Genomic DNA, 19690 nt, shown 5'->3' with positions numbered 1-19690 from the left:
CAAAATTTGGATTTTAGTATATATAATTTTTTATAATCTTTCATTGAAAACATATTATACACTTTCCCCTAGTCATTAATATTTTTCTACAATATGACTTTTAAGTGACAATATAATGAATGTACTTTGGTCAGTAATACATATATTAAAATACACTAAAAAAATTTAATAACTAAAATTTAATAAGTTATTAATTAGTACTATAAATAAACCTCTATATTGAACATTTAGATTGTTTCTATTTTTTCAGTAATAATTAATGCTGGAATCTGCTTTATGCATATCTATGTTTATTTCCTTAAGATATGCAGCTAGAGGTGGAACTAAGAGTCAAAAAGATATCAATAATTTTCAACCTCAAGATGTTAGTCAACATATGATAAATTCTTCTCCCAATCCCAAATGCAGAGAAATATTAAAATATTTTTAAAAATTTAAGAAGATGTAATCATGCTGCGAACAAAAAGGGAATTCTCGATGGACCAAGTCTGTGAGACCTCTCTGGGGAAAGAAAACAGAAGAGAAGCTGTAGAGATAATGCCAACTACTATCATAACATAGTAAAAGGAAGAGCAAAATCTCTCAGAGGAGACCAGGACACAACCAAGAGTCATTAAACATCTGAGGAAAGCTACATGATGACAGAGACTTAACAAGCCCACAAACGGATGGACTTAAATTCAAGAGAATAGAGCATCCTGAAAATAATTTAAAAACAAATGTTATTGTTTTTAATATCCTCAAAGAGCACAAGAAGGAAACCTCAAAAAGTGAGGATATTTTTCCCACTGATTTTAGAGAGAGTAGAAAAGAGGGTGGTAGAGGGAGGGTGAAGAGAGAAATATTGATGTGTCTCTGTCACATCAATTGGTTGCCTTCCACACATGCCCTGCCTGACTCGGAGCAGGGATGGGATCTGCAACCCAGGTAAGTGCCCCTGACTAGGAACAGAACCCACAACCCTCTTGGTGCCACCCCAACCCTCTAACCACTGAACCATGCTGGCCAGGGCCAAATACATACAACTTTTAAAACACCCAATTAGATTTCTTGAATGTAAAAACAGTTGTTGAATAAACTCAACAGATGACTGAATAATAGCACAGACTCAGATGAAGAGCTATTTAGTAAGCTGGAAGATTGACTTAAGCAAAGCACTCAAAACACAGAGCAAATAAACAATAAGTGGAGGAATAAAATAGGGAGAATGAAGAGGCAATAAAGACCAAGAATTTCTCAGAACTGTAAAATACGCAAGCCCACTAAGGGCTCCTTGAGTACCAATCAGGATAAAATTTTGAATGTACACTGCTAAACAAACTGTGGATAAACTTCAGAATATCAAGAATAAAAACATGCCCCGCCAGCGTGCTCAGTGGTTGATTCCCAGGTCAAGGCACATGCCTGGGTTGCAGGCTCAATCTCCAGAAGGGGGCATGCAGGAGGCAGCCGATTGCTGGGAGCCGGTCCATCCTTGCTGTTTCAAGGGACCTGGCATATATGGTATACTGTTCTTAATATGTTTGCTCACCTTCTTGGCACTATGTGTTTTAACCAAGGTCACCTCTCTGAGAAAGGTTGTTTCCCCAGGTAGGGATTTTCCCCTGAAGTTAGGGAGGGAATAAAACCCCTCAACTAAGTGCCAGGCGGGTAATTAATCACTTTAACTATGAACAATCATGCTTAAGCTACATAATCTTTACTCCCTGGAATGGAGATAAGAAACGCCCTAACCTTTGGACTAAAGACTGATAGGATTGGAATCAACTGGTATAAATACAGATGTAAGAAGACAAGATACAGAACCTAGACACAGAACCTACACAGAACCTAGAGACAGAAGAACTTCGCTGGAGAGAACATGGCAAAAGATCCTGGACAGAAACTGGCCACAGAACCTAGAGACAGAACCTAGTGAGAGAACCTGGCTGAAGAACCTAGAGACAGAACCTGGCTACAGAACCTGGATAGAACATGGCAAGAGAACCTGACTAGAATCTGGTGACTGAACCTGGCTGGAGAACCTGGACAGAACCTGGCTGGAGAACCTAGCGAGGGAACATGGACACAGAACCTGGCTGGAGATCCTGAACAGAACTTGGCTGGAGATCCTGGCTAGAGATCCTGGCTAGGCTGCTGATCAACTGAACGCTGTCTCCGTGTCATTCCTTCTTCGCCGACTCCGTCCACACCTTTGGGGACCCCTGGACCTGCTGGGGCTGGACCCAAGCAGCCGATCAATAATTCTCTCTCATCATTTTAAAAGTAAATAAATAAATAAACAAACAAAACAGGTATAACTAAGAAAACTTAGAGCTAACCTCAATTTAAAAAGAGAAATAAAAAAATAAGAAATAAAAGATATAAAGAGAAGCATGGTAAATAAGCTGACAAGGAAAAGTCCAAATATGTTAATAATCAAGTGAATGTGTTAACCTTACTATTAAAAAGGCAGACTCTCAGAATGGATTCCAAGCATGACCTAGCTATGGTATTTTAATTTTTATTATTTAAAAAAAAATACTTTTATTGATTTCAGAGAGTAAGGGAGAGGGAGAGATAGAAATGATGAGAGAGAATCAGCAGCCTTCTGCTTGCCCCCTACGAGAGATCGAGCCTCCAACCTAGGCATGTGCCCTGACCAGGTATCGAACCTGACCTCCTGATTCATAGATCGACACTGGTAGATGCTCAATGACTGAGCGACACTGGCTGGGCAAGCTATGGTATTTTCAAATAAAGAGACCCACTTAAATCATACAAAATATCACTGAAAGGTTGAACGGAGGGAATGTGAAAAAAAGACATACCAGCAAAAATAAAAAAACACATCAAACAAAATAGAATTTAATATGAAACAAAAGAGACAAGGAAATATTTTACACTGACAGAACAATTCACCATGACTATGTAATTGAAATTGATTTAATACAAAGTAAGCTCAAGAAGTAAAAATCCCAATTAAGGAATAACTATAAAAAAGAAATTTTAAAAGAATAACTGAAGATCTTAGCAGAGCTGCATGCCACACATCCTCACCTCTCACTCCCAGCATACTATGTCCATAAAGTTTCCTAGATGAATTCCATACAACTTTCAAGGAACATATACTTTTTATAGTATACAAAAATTCCAGAGCAGGAAAAATAGGGGAAGCCATCAAACTTTTTTTTAGATTAGTACTAGTATAACCTTGACATGTAAAAAAAGAAACTCAAGGCCAAAATCACTTATGGACATAGAAGCAAAAACAGTAAGTAAAAGCATGCATCAGTAGACTAAAAGTATGTCATTCATGTAGGGTTTACGCCAGGAATACCCAGAAAGTTCAACATTGGAAAGTTTCTAAATGTAAATTTTTATATTAACAGATAAATGGAGGAAAACTCATCTCAGATGCAGAAAAACAAAATTTAAAAATTCAATGAAAATTGACAACTATTGAAGGGAAGAAGGGAAATTGTTAGCGAACTAATAATAAAAAAGAACTCTTTAATCTGATAAGGATGATTCTAATAAAATCTTGCATACTCAATAATGAAATTTCAGAGGCATTTTCATTAAAGTCGGGCACAGGATGAGGATACTTGCCACAGCTGCCCTTATTCAGCATTATACTGAAAGTCTTAGAAAAAGGCAGTAAAATAAAAAGAAACCTAAAAAAGCCTGTAAAGAAGAAAAAAAATCTGCAAATAAACAAAAACAAAATAAAGTTAAAAGCCAAGCAAAGGGTTGGGAGAAAATGTAACATATTTTCACAATAGTAACAAAAAAAGGATATAGCCATTAGACACTGAAAAAAATTTTAAAAATTATACAGGATACACAGTATCCAGGACACATAAAGAACTCCTTCAATCATTAAGAAAAAGATGACTAAATATAAAATGGGTACTCTATTAAAGAAATCATATAAATTTACATAAGTTGTAAGTCAATAAACATGAGTAGATACTGCAACCTTATTAATAATCAGAGAATGAGATCTTTAAAAAACAAGTAAAATTTTATCCATCAGATGGGCAAAAAGTAAGATAATATCTCGTGTTGGTCTAGATCAGTGATTTTCAACCTTTTACATCTCATGGCACACGAACTAATTACTAAACTTCTGCTCCACACCAAAACATACATTTTTTGCCAATCTGACAAAAAACAAAAAACAGGTATAATTTTGATTCATTCGCAAAAGATGGCTACTGTTGTATTGGTTGTTGTCATTTTTTTATTTGTCAATCTAGGGGAAAAGAGGTCAGTGCCCCTGACTAAAAGGTATTTCATATTTTAAAAATTCTTGCAGCACACGGATTGAAAATTGCTGGTCTAGATTATAAGGAAACTGAATTCTAAAAACCTACTTATGAGATGTGTAAATTAGTAGAAATATTTTGAAGACAAATTTGGCAAGACCTATTAATATTAAAAATGTTCATAATTTAAAACCAAGCAATTCCACTTTTAGGTATATATCTTGAGAAATACCACATGTACACAAGAAAATACATACTAGGGTTTTTCTGCAGCATTATCAGGTGAAAAATTGGAAACAACCTAAAGTTCATCAAAAAGAGAATGACAGCCCTAGCCGGTTTGGCTCAGTGGATAGAGTGTCGACCTGCAGACTGAAAGGTCCCAGGTTTGATTCCGGCAAGGGCACGTGTTCGGGTTGTGGGCTCGATCCCCAGTAGGGGGTGTGCAGGAGGCAGCCGATCAATGATTCTCTCTCATCATTGATGTTTCTCTCTCTCCCTCTCCCTTCCTCTCTGAAATCAATAAAGAAATATATTTTTTTTAAAAAGGAGAATGACAAATAAAATGTGCTATACAGTAACACATAAAACAAAATAGATTTTAATATGGAAACCAATAATAAGAGAAAAAGATAAATAATTTACATTAACAAAACAGAAAACCAAGATGGTGGCATAGGTAAACACCAGAGATTGCTGCCTTGCACAACCACTTCAAAAATACAACTAAAACATGGAACGGACATCACCCAGAACCACAGGAAGGCTGGCTGAGGGGAAATTCTACAACTAGAAGGAAAGAGAAAAGCATACCAAGACTCAGAGGAGGCGCGGTGTGGAAGTAAAATACAAAGGTGCAAAGGTGCGCGTGGAGAGGGCTGGCGGGCTGAGGGCGCGGTTGTCTATTTCAATCAGGAGGGAGTCTCAAGCTCAGAGCTCCAGTTCCGGGAGAGTCTTTGGGGTCCCAGACTCATACAGGAGAAGTGGGACTGTCTGGCATCGGTCGGAACTCGAGGGCAGCTTTCTCTCCGAGGTACTTGCAGCGGTTGCTGGGACACTGAGAGGCAGAGCCTCTGGGGATGGGACTGAGAGCAGCCATAACTGCTCACTCCACCAGCCCTGTTGATCCCCTGGGACCTGCCCCGCCCAAGCCCTGCACAGAGGCATTTGCCCGATAGCCTCAGGCAAATGCCAGATTAGTACCTCCCTAGAGGACAGAAGTTCTCCCACTGCAGACACACCTGATTCTCACAGCCAGTTGGCCTGGAGGTCAAATCCCCCCAATTATTACCTACAACAATCAAGGCTTAACTACAATAAGACTGCGCACAAAGACCACTTGGGGGTGCACCAAGAAAGTATAAAAAAATGCAGAGACAAAGAAACAGGACACAAATGTCAGAAATGGAGGATATAGAGTTCAAAACCCCACTTTTAAGGTCTCCAAGAACTGTCTAGAAGCCACCGATAAATTTAGTAAGGCCCTTGAAAAGACTGGTCAGACCACCGATAAATATAGTGAGATCCTCAAGAAATCTAATAAGACCCTCGATGTTGTGATAAAGGACCAACTAGAAATTAAGCATACACTGACTGAAATAAAGAACATTATACAGACTCCCAACAGCAGACCAGAGGAGCGCAAGAATCAAGTCAAAGATTTGAAATGCGAAGAAGCAAAAAACACCCAACCAGAAAAGCAAAATGAAAAAAGAATCCGAAAATACGAAGATAGTGTAAGGAACCTCTGGGAAAGCTTCAAGCGTACCAACATCCGAATTATAGGGGTGCCAGAAGATGAGAGAGAGCAAGATACTGAAAACCTATTTGAAGAAATAATGACAGAAAACTTCCCCTACCTGGTGAAAGAATTAGACTTACAAGTCCAGGAAGTGCAGAGAACCCCAAACAAAAGGAATCCAAAGAGGACCACACCAAGACACATCATAATTAAAATGCCAAGGGCAAAAGACAAAGAGAGAATCTTTTTTTTTTTTTTTTTTATATATTTTATTGATTTTCCACAGAGAGAAAGGGAGAGAGATAGAGAGCTAGAAACATCGATGAGAGAGAAACATCGATCAGCTGCCTCCTGCACATCCCCCACCGGGGATGTGCCCGCAACCCAGGTACATGCCCTTGACCGGAATCGAACCTGGGACTTCTCAGTCCGCAGGCCGACGCTCTATCCACTGAGCCAAACCGGTTTCGGCAAAGAGAGAATCTTAAAAGCAGCAAGAGAAAGAAACTCAGTTCCCTACAAGGGAATACCCATACGACTGTCAGCTGATTTCTCAACAGAAACTTTGCAGGCCAGAAGGGAGTGGGAAGAAATATTCAAAGTGATGAATACCAAGAACCTACAACCAAGGTTACTTTATCCAGCAAAGCTATCATTCAGAATTGAAGGTCAGATAAAGTGCTTCACAGATACGGAAAAGCTAAAGGAGTTCATCACCACCAAACCAGGATTATATGAGATGCTGAAAGGTATCCTTTAAGAAGAGGAAAAAGAAGAAAAAGGTAAAGATACAAATTATGAACAACAAATACTCATCTATCAACAAGTGAATCTAAGAATCAAGTGAATAAATAATCTGATGAACAGAATGAACTGGTGATTATAATAGAATCAGGGACATAGAAAGGGAATGGACTGACTATTCTTGGGGGGGAAAGGGGTGTGAGGGATGCGGGAAGAGACTGGACAAAAATCGTGCACCTATGGATGAGGACAGTGGGTGGGGATTGAGGGCGGAGGGTGGGGTGGGAACTGGCAGGAGGGGAGTTATGGTGGGAAAAAAGAGTAACAAATGTAATAATCTGAACAATAAAGATTTAATTAAAAAAAAAAAAGAATCCAAAAAGGTGATCTAGGGTTTTTCACCACATTCCTGGCGAAAAAAACGAAGGTCCGCTGCTGGAGGGCTAAGAAATGTAATATCCTGCCCTAGCTGGTTTGGCTCAGTGGATAATGCCTTGGCCTGCCGATGGCAGGGTCTGAGTTCAATTGTGACCAAGGGCATGTTGCAGGCTCCTCCGTGGCCGGGGCCCAGGTGAGAGCTCATGCAGCAGGCAACCAATCAAAGTGTTCCTATCACTTCGATGTTTCTCTGTCTTTCCCTTTCTCTTCCACATTCTCTAAAAATCAATGGAAACATATCCCCAGGTGAGGATAAAAAAAATAATAAAGAAATTATTTTTATATGAAAGACACATCTTGAAAAAAAAAAACAACAAACAAAAAAAACAACAGAAGAAAAAAACAATTATTATACACTGGAACACTAAAAGAAATGAGCTATACATAACATAATGAGCTATAAGTAACATTTACACACTGCAGAAACATTGTCAAGTGAAGAGTTATAGAATTACATAGTATACTATTTCCCTTTTTAAAAATTATAAATGCATACATGCACCTATTGAGACTGTTAAGTATAAAAAAAGGACTTGAAGGCTCTGCACCAGTCTTTGCTGGAGGGGGGTGGAGGCGGGCGGGAATTCAGGGACTGTAGATTGTTCTCTTTATCCATCTGTAAAGTTCTAATTTTGTAAAAGAAAATGTAGTGTACTTAATTTAAAAAGTATATAGTTTTCAAAAGGGACTGTCCATTTTAAAGCTTTCCGGAGCATATTGCCAAACTGCTTTCTAGAAAGGTCCTACCAATTTATACGTCCACCTACAGCATATAAGCACACTCGGTAATAGGTAATAGGGTTTTGGGCTTGATCCCAGTGGGGGGTGTGCAGGAAGCAGCCAATCAATGATTCTCATCATTGATATTTCTATGTCTCTCTCCCTTTCCCTTCTTCTGAACTAAAAATTTAAAAAAATAAAGATTTTAAAAAATAACTGAACTTTCAAAGGTAACACATGTTTAGTAGAGAAAATTTGCAAAACATAGTAAAGCATAAAGAGAAAACTTTAGTTTGGCTGGTGTGGTTCAGTGGTTAGAGCCCCGACCCATGAACCAGGTCATGGTTAGATTCCAGGTTGGCAAATGCCTAGGTTTCCGCAGCGTGCAGGAAGCCTTGAATGGATGATTCTCTCTCATCCTTGATGTTTTTATCTCTCCCTTCCTCTCTCTGAAATCAATAAAAACATATTTTCTTAAAAAAGAAAATTTAAATCATTCACAGTTTCACCATCCAGAGACAACCAGTGTTAATATTTTGGAGTATAAGAGGGATTTTAAAATTTGTTGATATATTTCCGCTTTTCCATTTTGGCAGAAAAGTAGTTCCACTTCAATTTACGGTTCCTTCTTTTTAAAAATAGGGTCTTATGAAACTGTGACCATTTCCTGTGTTCCTTGTTTTAATTATATAACACTAATTAACAAAACCTGTGTATAAGTCATGTATCAGGCACACTACTTCCCTTGTTTTTATTCTGCATAACAATCAGATAGATTAGCATGTCGGTTTTTCTATTGAAAGTGGCAGAAACAAAATAAAAGGAACCAGGTGGTATGGTTTCAGAGTTCGCTTTTTTTTTTTTTTTTTATTCCATCTACCGCCTCAGTTACCCCTTTCGTTAGCCTCATTCATCAAAACATACAGAACTTACTGCAGGTTTCCACAAGCCGAAGAGCACAGTTAATCCCAACTGTTCCTTATTTTCATCACTCACTGATTAACTACTTACTCACTGGGTGGTGGTTAATGAGTCAGGTGCTCCTACGATCGGATCTTAACCGCGTGAAACTGGATAAATGGTTTTACTTACTTAGGGCTTGTGTAGTCTTACCTGTGAAATGGGTCAGTGGTTAAACGTCAAGTTCTGCTTCTGGGTTTTACACTGCAGTCCATGTCCTGCAGCCCTTTTACAGCCTCGGGTCCCGGCTGCTTAGGAATCACCTCACATGAAGGTGTAAACCGCAAGATCTAGACTGGAATGGGGGTCGGGGACTTGGTGCGTCCCAACTCCCCGCTCCGGCCCGGGACGCGACGGCACGTGGGTGAAGGAAGGGAGGTGGCCAGGGCTCCCCGGCGTTCCGTTCCCAGGTCCTGGGCCGCAGGACCCGTCAGTGAGCCACCCCCGGCCGTGCCTCGCCTACACGGGCGCCACTGCGTTTTCCTGGCCGCCCGCCAGACCTGAAGGCAGCACTCCGCACGCGAGGCTGGGTTCACCGCAGGTCGGGACCCTCTCCGACTCCACTCCACCAAGATCGCACGGCCCCAGGAGCCCCCTGGCCGGGAAGTACTTCACCATTTACTAGCTCGCATCGCGGCCGGAGGAAGGACCGCCCCTCCGGTAACATCAGGCCTACCACGCGCGAACCTGAAGGGGAGGAGTCGGACACCTCCCGGCCCGCGGCCCTGTGCTCGCACCGCGCACTGCGGCCACGCCTCCGACAGCCGCGCGCGAGCCGCCGGCAACGCGGAGGCGCCGAAGCGCCGCCGGCCCATTTGCTGACGGCGCTCTCGCGTGGTCTCGCGCTCTCTCGCTGGGCCAATGGGGATGCCCGCAGTCGAGAGGCCGGCTTCACAGGCGTGGTGGCGCAGCTGTTTCCTCCGGTAGGTGCTTGGCTGCCATCTTGTGTGTGGCTGAGTCTGGGCTTCGCGGCGCCTGAAAACGTAGTTAGCGGCTGGAGGTGTAGAGGGGTCCTGAGGGAGCTGTGGAGGGCGGGGCGGGGTGTGGGTGTGAGGGCACAGACCGGCGCCTTCGCACTTCCCCGGAAGGGAAAAGTCTTCGTGGCCCGGTTCTCGGCCCTGGCTAGAGCGGGAACGGTAGTGGTGGCTTCGGTTGGCTCGTCTCTGCGAGGGCTTGGTGGCACCCGTGATGCCCTCAAATCGAGTCCTGGAATTCCAGGACGCTGTTCCAGTCATGGTTGCCTCGGGGATTCCGGCCCTCCACCTTACTCACAAAGGAGGCTGGCTGGTGGCCTGTCTGGTACAGAAAGGAGCAGGGCTGGTAGGTAGTGGAAGGGGGCGAGAGGGAGCGCCTCGCCGTGATGCTCAGGTTGGAAAGAGTCGTCTTCGTTTCCGCTTCGGCGAAGGAGCGGCCGCCGAGGGGTGTGCTCTTCCCCGCAGTTATCCTTGGACTGAGGCCAGCACTTGGTCCCGGGGGCGTCAGGGCCTGCGTTCGGGCAGTTGTTCGTTAGTGTGCAGCGGGCACCCCGGCAGCGGCCTTTTTTAAACGCCGGAAGGTGCTGGTCTCTGTGGAATCTGTGGGAGCGCAGGCGGAGTTTGGTCAGATCTTGGTTTCCCTGGTGACGATCGGGAGGGTGAGCCGTGCGTGGGGCGGCCTGGCCGCGGCGCCGTGCGCCTGGGCGGCTTTCCTGCGGGAACGCAGCCTAATGTCTGGGCTCTTTCGGTTGGAAGGAAGGACACCAGAAGTACCCCTTCCCCCCCCCCCTTTTTATTTTTTATCAAAGTAGGAAACACGCGTTGTCTAATTTGACGGGGAAATTTTATCAGATTTGAGAACCTAGCCGATAAAAGGCTGAGATTTGGTGATTACCTTTAGCAGTTTTGACATGCATGAGAAGAAAGCAAAGCTATTCACCTTACTGCCTTGAGTTTAGTTTTCAATTGTTCAAGGTTAACTGGTGGCCCAACAGAGTCAACAGTACCGTGTGTTTTGTTGCAGGAATACCAAAGAAAACAGCAGTAAAATAATTAAATATTTTATTTTAAAAATTTGCTTTTTAATTCGAATTTTATAAAACATAAATTGCAAGGGTTCCGGGATGAACAATTTATATTTTTATTTTTTTACTTACTGATTTTACAGAGCGGGAGGGAGGGAAACTGATTTGTTCCACCTATGCATTCATTCATTGATTCTTTTTTTATTTTTACTATTTTATAAAATATATTTTTATTGATTTCAGAGAAGAAGAGAGAGGGGGAGAAACATCAATGATGAAAGAGAATCATTAATTGGCTGCCTCCTGTATACCCCCCACTGGGGATCGACCCCTGCAATCCCTGGCATGTGCCCTTCACCAGAATCGAACCAGGAACCTTGAGTCCACAGGCTAACGCTCTATCCGCTGAGCCAAACCAGCTAGGGCTGTTGATTCTTTTTTTTTTTTTTAATTTGATTTTAGAGAAAGGGGGAAGGGAGAGAAACATCAATTTGTTGTTCCACTTATTTATGTATTCATTGGTTGATTCTTGTACGTGCCCTAACCAGGGATCAAACCCTCAATCTTGGCATATTGGACTATGCTCTAACCAACTGACTTACCCTGCTATGGCCTCAAGTATCAATAATTTAGTGTTGAATTGGAAGCCTAAGGTATGTTAGAAATCTGTTAACTTAAGAAGAAAACATTCAAATTTGTAAAGAAATTTTGCGAGTTTATGTAAACCAAACTGTCGACAGTTGTCAGGAAGCAGAATCTCAATTAGGAGAATGCTCCAGAGAATGGCGATTTTTTACCTTGTTTTATACATTACAACCAAAAGAGGAGATGTAAGTGGTTTACATGACATCCATTGCTGATAGATTAGGGGAGTGGGAGAAAGCAAAGCAGGGATTGGATAAAAAGTAAAACGATAGACACATATTTCCTTTACATAGGTGGGTGCAGGATAGTTAACAGTCAACAATGAACTCAGTAACTGAGGGGATTTGTGGTCTCCGCACAGTGGTGCCTGTGCTGTGCTTTAGGGGTCCAGAAAAAAGGAAAATTACTTTGACATTCCGACTACATGTGTTGTAATGTACCCCGAGAATCACGGAAGGACGCCTCAAGAAGTCGAATTAAAGAGTCACATTTATTGCAATCCGGGAATATGAGGTGCCATTCCCCAAATCTCATAGTCACAAGATGGTCGCAGCTCCAGGGTTACATAGGCAAAAATCACAAAGGTATTGATTACATCCCAGGGTTTGGAATGAGGAACCTGGCTCGAAAAAAGCAGTTTACAGAAGCAGAATTAAGCATGATAATTATAGTTTTGGGTCTTGGGGGTCACTGAATTGACAGAAATACATTATCTAGAGCCCTCAGGTAACCTGGGTTAAACTTAAGCATGTTATCTAAATTACAGTTTTGTGTCTAGAGCAGGGGTGGGCAAACTTTTGACTCGAGGGCCACAATGGGTTCTTAAACTGGACCGGAGGGCCGGCACAAAAGCATGGATGGAGTGTTTGTGTGAACTAATATAAATTCAAAGTAAACATCATTACATAAAAGGGTACGGTCTTTTTTTTTTTTTTTTTTTTTTAGTTTTATTCATTTCAAACGGGCCGGATCTGGCCCGCGGATCCGGCCCGTAGTTTGCCCAGGGCTGGTCTAGAGCCCTCTGACCTTGGAATAACTACTGTCCTTCCCAGGTGAAGGAAAAATGTGCTTTCTAAGACCAGTACGACCACAACCCATGGGATACTCACATTACAATCAATAAGGCATTTAATCGAATGGGATGATTTATATAATTCAGAAAGTCAAAATAACCTGTCCATTGTTAAACAAAGCAAATAGGTACCATACTTCATATGTTATCATAGATGCAAAAAAGACAAAAGACTCAGTTAAAGTAAAGATTGACATTTGTCAGGGAAGATACCAGCCTAGGACATGACTAAACATGATAACTGCTTTTAGTTAAAGTTTTAAATTCAGACCTTAGGTCTTTGAGTTTGAAAGACCAACACACAGGCCTTTCCTGAGCTTGTCAGGTTAGCATGTGGCCCCTTTTTATCCACAGATTAGTGGCTAAGAAACACAAGTTTTCTAGAAAACGTGACTTTTAGTTCATTTGAACTATATTTTTTGCTTCCAATTTGTACATATAAATATTAAGGATTAATTCATATCCTTTTTGTGAGGTCTGTTTGTGAACTATAGAGAAATTTAGATAATGAAGATGAGCCCTAAGTGAAAATGCTCTATATGCCATTTTTTTTCTTGAAAACATGCATGAATACCAAAATTATCAGTGTCATAGATCTCTTACTGCTTTTCTAGTTTCTTTTTAACACAAGTCAAAAATACTTCAACTTTAAAATTTACTATATTGTATAAGTATATTTTGTAATTTTAAGCAGATAAATAATCTCTATATATAAAAACCCAGGGGCCATTATGGCAGAATGACTGGTCACTGTGACGTGCACTGACCACAAGGCGCTCAATGCAGGAGCTGCCCCCTGGTGGTCAGTGCGCTCCCACAGCGGGAGCGCCACTCAGCAAGAAGCCGGGCTCACTGCTGGCCAGCACAGCTGCAGCAATGCTAAGGAGCAGCTAGCCAAGCAGGAAGGAGCAAGCAGGTGGGCAATTAGGAGTGCGGGGTCCTGGATTGCAAGGGGGCGCAGGCCGGGCTGAGGGACCCTTCCCACCCTCGTGCATGAATTTCGTGCATTGGGCCTCTAATTTGAAAATAGGTATCTTCAAATTTTTCTTTCATTAATATAGTGCTATAGACATAATAACAATGGGATGATTCTTAGAAATTTTTAAAATACCACTTTTGCATGAACAATATTAAGTAACTTTAAGTAAAAGTGATTTAACTTAGATTGGTATGTTAGAGATTACTTTTCATAGCAATCTCATAATATATACAAGTTTAGATTCTTTTCCCAATATCGTGATGTACGCTGTGTAATTTTTAAAATTTTTTGATAACTTTTAAATGAATGTGCTATTTTGTGACAGAATATAGATTAAAATTTGTCTACCCCGGCCAGTGTGGCCCAGTGGTTGAGCACCAACCTATGAGGAAGTCAGGTTGCAGTTTCCAGTCAGGGCACATGCCCTACTTTCAGGCCTGATTCCCCAGTGTGGGATCATTGATGTTTCTGTCTCTATCTCCCTCTCATTTTCTCTCTGAAATCAAGAAAATAAAATTTCTCTAAATCAGCATAACAATAAAAACTGCTCTCAGAAAGTGTTCAGAATTCTAACATTTGATACTTTAAAAACTCATTTAAAATGTGATAGGTTCCCTACCCCAGTAACTGAAAAGCCAAGTTGCAAATAATAATAATTCTTTTAAAAATCACTTTTGAAATCTAGAAATACCTTGTGCTTTATAATGTAGGCAGACAGACATGAACAGAGCAAGAATGATGGGCCAGGTACAAAAGGTCACCAGGTGGGAAGCCCTAGGTGCCTAGGAAAGGACAATCCTAGGGTAGAATCTTGCTCCCAGGGTGACCTTTCCTCCCTTAGAATATCTCTTGTCCTGTAGTTTGGACCCCCCCTTAACCTTTCCTCCCGAGAGATAACATCTAGGCCTTAGTTGTATTTCAGTTTCAGGGTCAGAAAAGTAAAAAAAAAAACCAAACCAGCAATCCCATGTATGACCTCAGGACCAGCTGCATTGGATCATGACCCCCTGCTCTGGTGCCAACCAATCAGTGGAGACTTAGACCCTGAAAGGACACACCCAGAAAGCTGCTGAATAGTCCATTGAGATCTTCCCTTGGGACCTCCCCTAAAATCTCCACCCTTAAAACCCTTAGGACAGAGGACCCAGTGAGCTCCCCTTCCAGGGAGCATGCTCTTGCCTTTCCCTCTGCACTCCCCACCCCAGGCTCTTTACCAGCTTCCTCACTCCTAAGCTTCAAGGGCCCTTCTTTTGCTTCTATAACTTGTTTCCTAAGCCCATTTCTTCTAGGAATTACTTTTTCTACTTCTGTGATTAACCAAGTAAATATTCTCTTATAGTTTGGGTCTTGGCTCTGAATTCTTTCCTAGCTAGAATTCAAATACTGAGGTTGCTGAACCCAAGTCTGGTCTGACCCCACTGATCTAACACCTGATGCCATTCCTGATGCCTACAACAGAGTTATATATATATATATATATTAGAGGCCCGATGCACAAAAATTTGTGCACTCGGCGGAGGGGGTCCCCTCAGCCCGGCCTGTGCCCTCTCACAGTCTGGAACCCCTTGGGGGATGACCACCTGCAGTCTTAGGCCTGCTCCCCAGGGGATTGGGCCTAAGCTGGCAATCAAACATCCCTCTGCCTGGCAGCCCTTGGGGGATGTCCACTTGCCAGCGGGGAGCAGGCCTAAGCTGCAGTCTGACATCCTTAGTGCTGCTGAGGAGTTGGGAGAGGCTCCCACCACCACCGCTGTACTGGCATCCGTCAGCCTGGCTTGTGGCTGAGCAGAGCTCCCCGTGTGGGAGTGCACTGACCATCAGGGGCATCCCCTGCATTGAGTGTCTGCCCCCTGGTGGTCAGTGTGTGTCATAGTGACCAGTCATTCCCAGTCTTTCTGCTCTTAGGGTCAGTTTGCATATTACCCTTTTATTATATAGGATAGAGGCCTGGTGCATGGGCCAGCCTGGGTGAGGGGCTGATGGCTGTTTTGAGGCTGGCCACACCCCCTTAGGGTGGGGGGGTCCCCACTGGGGTGCCTGGCCAGTCTGGGTGAGGGGCTGAGGGCCGTTTTCAGGCTGGCCAAGCCCCCCTGGCAACAGAAGCTCCCAGCCTCTCCTTTTTTTCTTTTTTTCTTTTGGGATTTATTTACCTTCTATAATTGAAACTTTGTTGCCTTCAGTGGAGCTCAGAGATGGCCGCAGCAGGTGGGAAGCTTGGCTTCCTCCATCACTGGAGCAACCAAGCCTCCTGTTCACTCCAGCTCCGTGGCTGCTGGCTGCCATCTTGGTTGGGTTAATTTGCATATCATCACTCTGATTGGCTGGTGGGTGTGGCTTAAGGCATAGTGAAGGTACGGTCAATTTGCATGTTTGCTTTTTATTAGATTAGAAGATTCGTGCACTAGGGGTAGGGGCCCCTCAGCCCAGCTGCCTCCCTCTCACAGTCCTGGAGCCCTCAGGTGATGTCCTACTGATGGTTTAGGCCCCCTCCTCCTGTCTGCTGCCACCGCCGGCCAAGGTGGCTACGAGGCCTGAGCCCCGAGCCTCACTGCCTGAGCCCCAGGCCTGGCAGCTTCCAGGGCTCAAGGCTGTCTGAGCCACAGTGGCTTCGAGGCCCCGGGGCTCAGGCAGCCTTGGGCTCAGGCAGCCTTGAGCCCCAGGGTCTCACAGCCACTGTGGCTTTGTCTGGATGGAGGTCTGGAAGGGTCTGTCCTAATTAGCATATTACACTTTTATTAATGTATTAGGAGCCCAGCACCATTTGAAATGGCGTGGCACCGCCCTGCCTTGACACAGGAACCTCTCCATGCAGAGCTCTAGCACACTTGGCCCAGCCCCCAAACCCTCTGACCTTGTCTGGCGGCGTCAAGCCCTGCCCTCAGTCCCTCCTGTCGCCTAGGGCTGGTCCCGCCTTCTCTGGGCGCCTCCTGGCTTCCGCCCTGTCTCAGGGGCAATGCAGAGGCTCCTCCCTGTCATGGTCGCCAGAGGAGAGCATGGAAGCCTCCCGCCTGCTGCGCTGTGCTCCTTCCCCTGGCAGGTGGGCCACAGGGCACTCAGTGCGAGCGGTGGGTGGTGAAGGACTGATGAGGGGGGCGCTATGCGTTCTCACCCCTGCCCTCCCTGGCACAGGATGGTCCTGCCTCCCCAATTCCGCCCAGTCTCCGGAGCAATGCCCCAGCTAATATGCTGATGTCCTGGTTATTACTGTTATGGTGTATCGACCATTAGCATATCAGCTCTTTATTAGTGTATATGCTAATATACACTAATGTGTGTGGGTGTGTGTGTGTGTGTATAGATAGATAGATAGATGTATTTAATTTAAATACTTATCCGAGGATATGTTTTTTATTGATTTGAGAGAGCGAGAGGAAGGAAGGGAGAAAGAGAAAACTATTTATGTAAAAGAGGAATAGCAATCCATTGTTTCCCCATGTGCCCTGGCCTTGGCTATGTGCTCTGACCAGGAATCGAGCCTGTCAAACACATTACCTTTTAATTTTTGATGTACAGGCTGATGCTCTAACCAGCTGAGCCACATCAGCCAGGGCAAGTTTTGATCATATACTAGTATATGTCATTCATTAATTTTGTGCATTTTGCCATCACTTTCTGGTTTTGAACTGGTATGGTCCATTATGGGGACAAATTAAACAATGTAACTAAAAACTTTAAATGATTTAAAACAATGTAAAGGTCCAAATGACCACTGTAGTTTGTGCTGTTCAGTTGATCAATGAAATTGATTGAATTCCTGAATCATGAGGATGTCCCTTAGCTGCTGAAAATGTTTGTGAGATAAACTTGTAGGACATTCAGGTTACTTCACTTAAAGGAGAAACATTCAAAGTATTATATGTTTAGCGTTTTAAAAAGATGAAGGAATTGAAACATTAAAAGATTGCCTTTATTATGTGACTGCTCCCTTTTGTAATCTCGTTTGTATGTTAATTTTGTCTCTCAAGTACTTAACACACATTACTCAAAGCCTTTGGACAGTTAAATCAACTTAATTTGTGTACAACTCTTACTCTTATGTTTCCTATCTTGGTTAAGTGGCTCAGATTTAAAACTTGGAATTGTTACTTCCTTTTGCCCAACTATACTAGTATAATCTGTTGCTTCATCCTCCAAAAAGGCTTTTCTTCTCAATTTTCTGCTCTCATTGCTACTGCCCTAATTTAGGCCCGTGTGTGTGTGTGTGTGTGTGTGTGTGTGTGTGTATGTCTCTCTCTGTGTGTGTGTGTGTATGTGTGTGTATTTATTTCAGAGAGGAAGGGAGAGAGATAGAAATGCCAATGATGAGAGAGAGTCATTGATCAGCTGCCTCCTGCAAGCCTGTAACCTGGGCATGTGCCCTGACCAGGAATCGAACTGTGACTTCCTGGTTCATAGGTCAACACTCATCCACTGATCCAAGCAGGCTGTAGTGTTGTGAACCAACATTCGCGAGAATAAGACCACCAACTCCAATTAGGTCTTAAACAGCAAGCGAGGATTTATTGAAACTGGCCAGTGACTGCCACAGGCTTTTTCCTGTAACAGCCCCAAGCTTTCTGTTCTGCAAGCTTTTATCCCCAGAAAACACAAATGTCCTTGATTTACAGTTACAAGGGTCTAATCAGGACCTTGACGCTGTCTGGGAGTGGCAGACTTGGAGTTATGCCTGGTTACCTATCCTTGACCCCATCCTTGTTTACTGACATTCAATTCAGCACACTACCTACTGGTCATAAGAGACGAATTCAGACCCTGGATTTGTCGCTAGTATCCACTAACTGAGAGTACTGGGTGTGCAGGACCATGAGTTTGACAGCTTGGATTCAGTCTTGGATAAAATTGAGGAGACACCTGAGCAGGCAGGGTCCGAAAATGAGACCTATTAGGAGGAGGAGGGACCCTGCCACAGTGGATAGGAGGGTTGTGAGCCACGGGGACCAGAAGAACAGATTCTCATACCAGTTCCCCTCTGCCTTATGGGCCTCTTCTTTGTCCATCAGCCGTTTCCTTAACTGACTTAAACTTTTTCTGATTACCCCGGAGTGGTTAGTGTAGAAGCAGCACGCCTCCCTTAATGCTGGGCACAGTCCCCCTTGTTTCAGGAAGAGTAGGTCGAGTCCCCTCCTGTTCTGTAAGACTACTTTAGCTAAAGACCCACTGATTCCTCCAACTGTCCTATGGATTTTTCTAGGGTACTCAGGTCTTGGTCAATTTGATTACCCAATTCTTTGTAATTTTGATGTCCTGTCACTAGGGCGGCTGTCCCTACCGCTGTGGATCCTGCAATTCCGAGTCCTACGAGTAGGGGAACCAGCACCAGGGCTCTCTTAATCCACTGAGGCTCTATGAGGAGGTGCTCCCTTCCTCCTTCCCCTTGCAGCAGGATATGAGTTAGGATGCAGAGCCCTGGCTCGGGCCCCGTCTGGAAGTATAGGGAGAGTATGCAGGGGGTGATTCTGGTGATGCATGCCCACCAGGTACCATTTGGGGCCACCAGGTACCAGGGGGTCCCGGACCCTGGTCTCTCCAGAAGTCGGAGTGTCTGGTTAAAATTTTCTGCATAGGGGGAATCGAGGAGGGAGTAATTGACAGATGCGACACACAGCCCAGCTCTAGTAATATCTCCTAAAGTTAATCCCCTCCTCCCATTTCCCCATGCACATAGTCCCGGGGTTTCTGCATTCGTGGACGTGTTGCGGACATGGGCTGCACTTGCCCCAAATGGAGCCCAAGCTCCGATCCCTACGTAATAGGGGGGCTCGGGGCTCACTTGGGCACATGCCTGGCATCTCTGAGCCACATCCTTGGCCATCCTCTGTAGTCCCGGAACATAGTAATCCTTGCGAAGAAGCTCAGCCAGCTTGGTGCCTCCGAGATGGGTGCCCCTATGAGTCTGCTCTACGATGATTCTGCCCAGGCTTTCTGGGAGGAACAGACGGTGGTCCGGGAGTTTCAGCCATCCTCCCCTGGTTACCTGGGCCCCTAGTCCTTTTGCTTGCTTTTGTTCCTTCTTGGTGTAGGTTGGGGTGTCTGGCAGCTGGCAGTCTGGGAGGGTCACTAAGACCTGTAAGGGCCCTACTGGTCTTTTGGTGGCTTCCTTTGCTGCTTGATCAGAGCACATTGATTGGCCAGGTCCATGTCT

At 43.9% G+C, this 19690-nt stretch overlaps 2 protein-coding genes across 6 annotated transcripts in view; one reads left to right on the top strand and one right to left on the bottom strand.

The window, feature by feature from the left end:
* The window catches only part of LOC308513013 (histone-lysine N-methyltransferase SETDB2), a 104392-nt gene extending 93970 nt beyond the window's left edge, over window positions 1-10422 (bottom strand). Inside the window, exon 1 of the mRNA XM_081082789.1 lies at window positions 9007-10422. The gene's annotated coding sequence lies outside the window, so the exon portion shown is untranslated. The remainder of the gene's footprint in view (window positions 1-9006) is intronic.
* Window positions 9727-19690, top strand: part of CAB39L (calcium binding protein 39 like) — a 151868-nt gene continuing 141904 nt past the window's right edge. For 2 of the 5 annotated variants that reach the window (XM_081082798.1, XM_081082802.1), the window contains exon 1: window positions 9729-9776. The gene's annotated coding sequence lies outside the window, so the exon portion shown is untranslated. Of the gene's footprint in view, window positions 9777-19690 lie in introns of all 5 variants that reach the window. The other 3 variants (XM_081082796.1, XM_081082799.1, XM_081082800.1) reach the window with 3 other exon arrangements.

The sequence above is a fragment of the Myotis nattereri genome (assembly GCF_964212035.1).
Source record: "Myotis nattereri genome assembly, chromosome: 2".
Lineage (NCBI taxonomy): Eukaryota > Metazoa > Chordata > Mammalia > Chiroptera > Vespertilionidae > Myotis > Myotis nattereri.
The sequence above is the reverse complement of the archived record's forward strand: the minus strand, read 5'-3'. Positions and strand labels throughout refer to the sequence as shown.